The sequence below is a fragment of the Desmodus rotundus genome, chromosome 6 (genome assembly GCF_022682495.2).
Source record: "Desmodus rotundus isolate HL8 chromosome 6, HLdesRot8A.1, whole genome shotgun sequence".
Lineage (NCBI taxonomy): Eukaryota > Metazoa > Chordata > Mammalia > Chiroptera > Phyllostomidae > Desmodus > Desmodus rotundus.
In genome coordinates, this window is record NC_071392.1 from 21,401,071 (window position 1) to 21,410,662 (window position 9,592).

At 37.1% G+C, this 9,592-nt stretch overlaps 1 pseudogene; it reads left to right on the plus strand.

Moving 5' to 3' along the window:
- Window positions 1–7,832: 7,832 nt before the first annotated feature.
- Window positions 7,833–8,473, plus strand: LOC112319893 (GTP-binding nuclear protein Ran-like; annotated as a pseudogene).
- The last annotated feature ends 1,119 nt before the right edge of the window (window positions 8,474–9,592 follow it).

Below are 9,592 nucleotides of genomic sequence, written 5' to 3' on the forward strand. Positions count from 1 at the left end.
ATCTGAAAATAAACATTAATATTGATAAAGTAACTTGATGAACTAATAACTTCCCTCAGGAATGTCACTAAATTGGTTCATTTCAAATAATTGACTCATTACAAAGATTTGTATTATACATAGAATGATTAAAACATGTCAGAATCTATTGTAAAAGGTACAATTCATACATATTACCTTGTAAGATTAAATTTTAAAGTTATATATATTAAGAATCTTCCATCATTTTATTTTTATTTAACTTTCTATAATGAGATTTTATGTGGAATGTTTTAACAATATCTTGTTAGCAATCAACTGGTGGAAGTATTTCATTCTCCAATTTTGTTATTGGTCTTTACAACATATCTGTACTTGAGCTGACAAAAAAGGAAAATCAAACACTAATTAGACTGCCTGAGGCTATTGTGGAATGGGCCCGAGGAAAAAACATCCAGCTTGCTCTCTCCTCTGGTCAGTCTGTTCTAATAGAATCAGTACAAGCACAGGCTGTAAACAACAATGATTGAATATCCCCTTAAAAATGTCTACCATTTCTATCTAATTATGACTTTCCCTTGAATTAAAAGAATGATGCCAATCCATTCTGATGTTACCAGCATGAATCATGAAAAAGTTACTTAGTAAACTTGTGCTATGTCTTTAGTACTGTGCTATGTGAGATATAAAGACTGTTAAAGCTTAGTCCTTCCTTTGAGGTCCACATGTCTAATTAAGGAAAAATTTTAATAGCTAAATTGTATCTTATTCATTCACTCGGGAAATAAGAGAAGGAAATTATTAGAATGGGCTACTACAATAAAATCGCTATGTAAGAAAAGGACTTGAGCCAGGCCCTAAGAATGTAGGAGGATATACTTTGTTGACAGAGGAATAAAAGGCATATCAAATGGGAAAAACATAATTAAAATACAGAGTGTTAAAAAGAGAATGGCAATTTGGAGTGTGCTTTATATGTGTGAGCTGGAAATGGTTTTCAATGTGTAGAAGTATTGACAAATAATGAAGATCTTTCAGAGGTGAAAAATACAATTTCAGAACTGATAAGAATATTTTTTATGATGTTTTATTCTTTTTTTTAATCCTCACTTAAGGACATTTTTTTCATTGCTGTTAAAGAAAAAAAGAAAGGGAGGGAGGGAGAGAGAGAGAAAAGCAACATCAATGTCAGAGAGATACATCAATTGGCTGCCTTCCGCGCACACCCCCACAGGGGACCAAACATACAACCTAGGTATGTGCCCTGACTGGGAATCGAACCTGCAACCTTTTGGTGTACAGGGCAACGCTCCAACCAATTGAGCAACACTGATCAGGGCTTATTGTTTTGATATTAGGCCTATGTAAGTTTAACAAGGTATAGATGGTGTGTTAATATGTTATTAGCACTCAGTTCTATTTGCTCTATGTGTTAAACCAATTATAAATTTATTAACAAATGTAAGTTTAGTAATCTTGAGTTTGTAACCAAGTGATATATATAATGTATATAATACCATTTATATAATGTATACAAACCCCTGCTAATCAACAGTTATTGACAAGTGTTTTTGTTTTGTTTTATTTAATGTCTGTCCTAAAATTTGGTACCTATTATTTCTTAGAAACCACGCTTTAAATGATGGTCAGGTTTCTAACAGCAATTTTTAATGTTGAATCAGTAATTTGGTTCCAAAAATTATACATCTTGTCTCCTACCCCATTTAATGGTCAACAATCAACTCCTTACCAATCTTTCCTCCACACTGCTGCCAGAAATAGCTCTTGGAAATGAAAATTTGATTTTGTCACTGCCCCTTACCCAATTCTGTGTAAAAAAATTTCAGTTCTATTAAAATAAACTTCAATATTCTTTGCATAACCTACAAAATCTTTTTCTTGCCTTAGTTATCCATGTATCACTTTGTGAAACATATGTGATTTATTCTTCATTTATCTGAAAGATTTACAATTCTTCAAAGTACCACATTATTCTGCGATTCAGTATCTTGACATTTAATATTCTTATTTATAAATCAACTGTTAAACACGTTAATTCTTCCAAATATTTATTTGGTGTCACTGCCAATGTAAAAATCTCTCCCTATATCCAAATTTCTACTCTATTCTGAAAAGATGATTAATTTTTACTAATGTAGAGTTTTGTCTGTAACTCTTTTATACTTTATTATAGCCAATATCATACCTGTGTACACATTTATGTAATTTTATCTTACTGTTACCTTTTCGTCTTCCTTATTACACAGTGTGCTACCACAAGGTAAGGCATATACTCTAGCCACCAAAGGCCAGTGCCTAACATCGTGCCTGCAACATTCTATTTTTATTAATATTGGTCAAATACTCTCCCACTTACTGAAAAGGAGACCAAAATCAAATCTTAATAAATGTTTGTTATGGAAGGGAATATAGCACATGCTTAAAACCAGGAGCCTGCTTATGAGAGAGAGAGAGGCATGCGGTGGGTCAGCAGGGTTTCGTTCTGTTGCCCTGAGACCTATAGCTTGTTCGGTGAGTCAGTGTATTCCATATGGCCCACGCCTTGCTTGGGTTTCTGTCACTTGCAGCCAATAGAATCCTAAATAATCTAATGGCTTACACTTAGTAGCTATGAGATTTATCTTTGATGAAAATAATAAAATGAAACGTGAAAAATATTACTTGAAATAAGTTTAGGAACATCTGTTATGCTTGTTTTGAGTGTACTGTCTTGTTTTGCATGTACACACACATCTACTTATAAAGAATTCTATAGACATGAATGTGTTCTGAGGAAGCACAGAGAGATGCTTTATTGTATTCTGAGTGAGTGAAAAACAGGCAAAACCTTGATTTTCAAGGATCATTATGAAAGTTGAGTTTTTTAAAAACAGAGACATGTACTCTCTATCCCAGATAAATTATTTTATTCAAAACATGAAGTGTTGGTGTGATTCTCATCTTTGAAAAAGGCAATGCAGTTCTTTTGTGGTTGTTGCTTCCGCCGTTATCTTAAGGTAAAAGTGTGAGGTCCTCTTAAGTTAAAATGAAGACAGCTAGTCGCAAATTGGAAACTGCCTTTTTTCACTTCTGGAATTAGAATAACGCGAGAAATTAGAATGCACATATTTAATTTCTTTCTCAAGTTTGAGGGCTTGAAAGTGCCTCATAAAACTATGTGGACCACAAAACTCTCAATAATCAATTAAACTGATGGTTATTGGAGACTATAGACTTGTGTCATATACTGTTTATATTGACAAATTTTTAAAGCAGTTCTAACTATTGGTTACATAATTGGTGAGACTGTGATTAGAAGAACTCATGAATATGTTATGCCACATGATATCAGGGCTGAGAGAATACACTGTTTTACCAGTAGATGGATATCATTATTCGGCCTGTAATGATTTCATTTAGTGAACTATATAATATTTGTTTGTAAACATTGAAAAGTATACATGGAATTTATACAAAATACGGCATTTGGATCCTCTGAGACATGTTGAGAAGGGATACAAAGGTTTGTAGTGGAGTAACATCTGTGAAAAAAGCAGTTTGTGTTTGTGGTGGGGGGCGGTGCATTGGAAGAAACAAGGTTGTGCAGTAGGAGCTCTCGGGCCACGTTTGGGATTTGAAGTCTGCCGGCCCAACAGAGGTCTGAAAGGAAGACTGCTTATTAGATGGAGTGGAGTGGGGGGGGAAAATGGGACAACTGTAATAGCATAATCAATAAATATATTAAAAAAAAAAAAAAGAAGAGTTCTGTGTTAAGCGAAACTGACCCGACGTTAGTACCACCATTTATTCTGTTATCTGCTGCATCCAAAGACTGACCTGGCTCAAAAACTGCGATGAACTAGAAGGAGTTAATGCTGGAAGCTGTCCTCCCAGCTCACTCGTCAGAGCCGGGCAGGAAGTCTGTCCTGAGTCTTCACAGTGCCTCCCCATGACGGCCACGTTTGAAAGAACACCAGGCTAATTTTAAAAAGGTGTCCTTCAACCTCATAATTTATCAAAAGGACTATGATTAAAGTTCCAAACTGTATGTTTTTAAATTAGAAAAGTTTTGCTTACTAAATGATGTTGCTGTTACAACCAGGGAGTGCTTGAGTGAAAAATGGAGGGGAGATAGGGAAATGAAGCCAATCAATATTCTCTTCAACAAAACTTGATTATATAAAATAAAATAAAATAAAATAAAATAAAATAAAATAAAATAAAATAGAATTAAGAGCTAACCTTCATTCACACAAATCTCTAAAACAAAGCAAACAAACAAGGTCATTTTCAAAGATAGTAACAAAATGAAATAGAAAAAGAATACAAGGGGATGCATGTCAAAGAAGAATGAGGTAAAGAGAGAACAGAAAACTAATTTCTAAGCTAGAAGACATTATAATAAAGGTACAATCTCTGGAGACCCTCACTTTGCACTGCTTTTGGAAAGAGGCTGTGCCTCGTCCAGCAGCTCCAACCACTGCCTCCAAGGATGAGCCAGTCAGAATGTGCAAGTGGTTTCTTGACTCACAAGGTGGCACATCGTGTCTCTGGTGTTCGTCCGAAGCCCTTCTGCCCCAAATCCTCGGTAATGAGAACTCTACTGATGGTTTCTGTTTGACTTGGTTTGACAGCAAGAGAAGTTGTTAGTGTAACTTGTAAAATCTCAAAGGAGAAGACGGATGGATTCACAGCACTGTGTGTACAATATTCACGTCAACTTTCAAATGGATAAATAGACGACCTGTCATGGGACAGGGACACTATTAGATGAAGTTTGGAGGAATATCACCTTTGGCATTGTCATTTTCACTGCTTGGCTGGATTTGTTCTGACTTCATTATACAAAATGATATTTGTAGAATAAGTGTCTCAAGTTACAATGTAAACAAGTATATATTTACATTCTCTTTTGTTTTCCTTCACCATAGTATGTTTTTATTGATAACACTTTTGAAATATGTTTTAATTAAGAAATAATACAGTTCTTAGGCCAGTCATGTCAAAGTTCAAGAAGATATAAAATGAGGGGCTACCCGTAGTTTTAGTATCTAAATGTAAGTACTGCTAATATTTTTTAAAATTGTTTAAAAACAAATATTATTTTTTTATAATCAAGCCATACATGAAAGTTTGGGTCCTTTTTTTGTTTTTTAGGTTTTATTTATTTACTTTTAGAGAGAGAGGAAGGGAGGGAGAACGAGAAATAAACATCGATGTGTGAACGTAACCTGGGCCAGCCCCCTCCTGTGGTCGCTCAGGCTGGGGGCAGAACCCGGCAACCTTTCACTTTGCAGGGCGATGCCAAACCAACTGAACCACGCTGGTCAGGGCTTTTCATTTCCCTTCACTGCATTACAATGTTTCAAGCTGTTTGATCTTCTTTTAAGCACTACTTTAAGAGGCAGTATAGTATTCCACCAAGCGAACCGAATGTACTCACTGCACCTCAGTACTTAATCCAATTATTTCACAAATTGATCTTCAAAGTCTGTAAAAAAGCACAGATCAAAGTTAAGAGGCAATCTTAATTAGCACATACGTGTAATTTAGAAGGAACATGAGCCTCCACAAGACTCCCTGACGTGTATTTCTAACTTGTGTCCCATGCCTGTGGTCATACATGGCTGACGATGAAGGTTTTTTTTTTGCTTTGAAATACAAGGAAATGTGACCACTTTGTGCAGAAGCATGAAGGAAAATGTTATCCTTTCACTCAGAATTAAATATCAAATTAATTTTGCTTAGAGAAAAATGTAGCTATATCTTTGGCCTATGATAAGTATATGTATATATATTTAAATATTCCTATGCACATAGTTATTTTCACTGAAGTGCAAGGAAATCTTTGGGTACATTGAATTAAAATAAAGAAGAACTACTAGAGAAAACTACTATGTTATTCTTTTTTACTTTCAGTGATAAAATCTAACTTTATATTATGGAATTTCCCATTTCTCCTCAGAGCCATGATTGTGGAAGAATCACGTTCACCTCTGCAGGCCTAACCTCTTTAAATTACTGAGATTTCCAGTAACCTCTTTCAGGCTGACACACTGGAGCAGTTACTTAGCTAGCATGGCAATATGTAATTTAGTGACAAGCGTGGTTACTAGGTTACAAATGAGTTATGCTGTCCTCAGTGAACTGTAGAGCTGGGAGCCCCCAAATTAGTTTCCTCCCCCAAATGTAAAAATGTTAAATTCGAGAAACTGGATCGTGGTGACAGATTGAATGAATAAAGGCCTATAACTCCTCTCCCTCATAAAACACCCTAAAAGGATGAAAAGTATCTTTAAAAAGAAAATTCTCCACTGCACTGACAAATGCGAGTCATGAGCCAGGTGTAAAATCAGTTCGTCAAGATCAATAGCTGTTAGATAAACCAGCTATTACCAATTAGAAAATGTAACTGAAAAAACAAAGATAAATACCTAGGAATAAACTTATCAATAAATGTGCACTGATTCTACTAAGAAGTTTGCAATATTTTACTGAAGATATAAATACCGGGGCCCATGAAAATATACAGTATTCCTAAATGTGAGAACATCTGTAAACACACCAGGTTTCACCCAGCCCTCCCCGCTATTGTTCTGTTATAGCTCAGCGCAATCCCAAACAAAAGCCCAGTTCAAACACCAAATCAACATCAGTGATTTTCAACCAAGTGACAGAGATGAATTCCACAAACAATATTCAGCGTGAAACCTTGAAATCATGTGGCTAGGTTCTTTTTTGGCTTCTGACATAATAATCTAGATGATGATGATGATGATGATTTTATTTATTTATTTTCAGAGAGAGGGAAGGGACGGAGAATGGGAGAGAAACATCAATGTGTGAGAGACACATCAATCGGTTGCCCCTCGCAAACCCCTAACTGGGGACCCAGCCTACTACCCTGCTTGGGAATCGAACCAGCAACCCTGGAGTTCGAAGGCCAGCACTCAGTCCACTGAGCCACACCAGCCAGGGCTAGATTATTGTTTTTAGGTATGAACTGGAACATTTACTTATGTCTAGAATTTTAACCCACTTAAAAGATACTCCTCAAGAGAAGCTCCTGTGAAGGGAGAGGCCACAGCACAGTAGAGTGTGTGGCTACAACATCCAGCTGTGTGACCAGCAGGTGGCAGGATTCTCCCCAAGAGCTCTGCCCTACAGTGTGGTTATCAACTTTCCTCAGGTCAAGAGTAGGCAGGTACAAGCAACAGGTTCACAACCTTTGACCTCAGCTGGTTTCACTATTATTTTGTACATTTTTCAGTAGCAAAACCAAACTGGGTCCTCAGATTTGTCCCCATTTCTTAAAAGGTAGAGCCTTAATACCATTGAACACATTTTGGGTTTTCCTTATTAAGAATTTTAACCATCTTTTGTACTATTTCTTAAATATTTTATAAATATATTTATTTTTGCCTGCTTTTTTATGTTCAGTTCAAAAATTTTTAATTATTGTTATTTGTCAAAATAATCTCACATTAAAATAATAAAAATAAAAAGATGGCCAAAGATATGCATGAAACTTCTGTGGAGGTATTATACAAACAAGCGGGAGTTCATACCCGTAAGCAGTGATTTTCAACCTTTTCAACTCATGGAACGCATTAATTACTAAAATTCTGTGACACACCCAAAAATATATTTTTTGCCAATCTGACAAAAAATATGTATAAATTTTATTCTTTCACACTGGACAGCTACTATTGTGTTGGCTGTTGTCATTTTTTATTTGACAATCTAAGGGAAAAGAAGTCAGTGCCCCTGACTAAATAGTCAGGTATTGCGTGTTTTAAAAATTCTTGTGGCAGTCAGCTGGGCCGGGAGATGCTTCTGGAAGTCACATCACCATGGCCGCCCAAGGAGAACCCCAAGTTCAGTTTACTCTTGTGTTGGTTGGCGACAGTGGGAAAACCACATTTGTGAAATGCCATCTGATGGGTGAATTTGAGAAGAAGTATGTAGCCACCTTGGGCATGGAGGTCCACCCCTTGTTCTCTACCAACCAAAGGCCCACCAAGTTCAACGTATGGGACACAGAGGGCCAGGAGAAGTTCAGTGGGCCGCTGGATGGCTACTACACCGAGCCCAGTGTGCCGTTACAATGCTTGGTGTCACTTTGAGAGTTACTTACAAGAATGTGCCTAACCGGCATAGAGATCTGGTACGAGTGTGTGAACACATCCCCATCATGTTATGTGGCAACAAAGTAGATTTTAAGGACAGGAAAGTTAAGACAAAATCAATTGTCTTTCGCTGAAAGAAGAATCTTCAGTACTAGGACATTTCTGCCAAAAGCAACTACAACTTTCAAAAGCCCTCCGTCTGGCTTGCTAGAAAACTAATTGGAGACCCAAACTTAGAGTTTGTCACCATGCCTGCTGTTGCCCCACTGGAGGTTGTCATGGGCCCAGAGTTGGCAGCACAGTGTGAGCACAGCCTCGAGGTTGCTCAGACCACCGCTCTGTGGGACCAGGATGACGACCTGTGAGAAAGGGAAGCTGGCGCTCAGCGTCGGAGGTCTGGTTTATAGGCAACTGTCCTGCGATGTCAGTGCTGCAGTGTGTTTGCCACTTTATTATACAGCTAAGCAGAACCTGTGCTTAGTGTCTGGGATGCTGAAAGAGATGAATGGGCTTCGGAGTGAATGTGGCAGTGTAAAAAGACCTTCATTTACTGGACCTGCACACTTAGCTGTTTCGGAATGCAGTTGTCTCCTTACTGAGCTGCCACTCGGAGACCGCCGCAGCGTATCACGATGTTCAGTGGTGAAACCTTCTTTGTTACTGTCACTCCCATTCCTTTTCACTTAGAGTCAGAATAAAGTTGTATTTCAAATACTTTAAAAGAAAAAAGAAGGAAATCTTGTGGCATGCCAGTTGAAAATTGCTGCCTTAAAGTAATAAAAATGTAGGTCACTTTAGCCTGGCTGGTGTATCAGTGGATTGAATGCTGACGTGTAAACCAAAAGGTAGCTGGTTTGAGTCCCAGCTGGGGCACAAGCCTGGGCTGAGGGCCAGGTCCCTGGTTGGGCATGTGAGATAAGCAACTGATCAGGGTTTCTCTCTCACTTTCTCCCTCACTGCCCCTCTCTCTAAAACTAAATAAAATCTTTTAAAAATATATAGGTTACTTTAAAAAATATTTGGGGGCTTTTTTCATAAATGAAGAAATTTGGGTGTTTTGGGCTTAAAATACTCAAATTAATTATTTTTTCAATTATAGTTGACATACAATATTATATTAGTTTTAAATCGACAACATATTGATTAGACATTCCTAAAGCTTATACCCTCTCTTTTTCTTACCATTTATTTATTAATTTAATTTGTTTATTTATTCATCTTTCAATTGCAGTTTGCATTCAATATTATTCTGTATTGGTTTCAGACATAGAGCACAGTGGTTAGAAAATCTTGCTGTTTCATTAACATCTCCTGGAATGTGCCTGTGTGCAGAGAGAAAGGTTAAAATAATTAAACCATGAGGCCACAAGACTGGGGTGGCTCTCATGCCTGGGGACCCTATGTAAGTAAACCAAACATAAGCCATAGTCAACTCGCTCGAATTTGAGAAAATGAAACCTAAGAACAACCAATCACAAACAGCC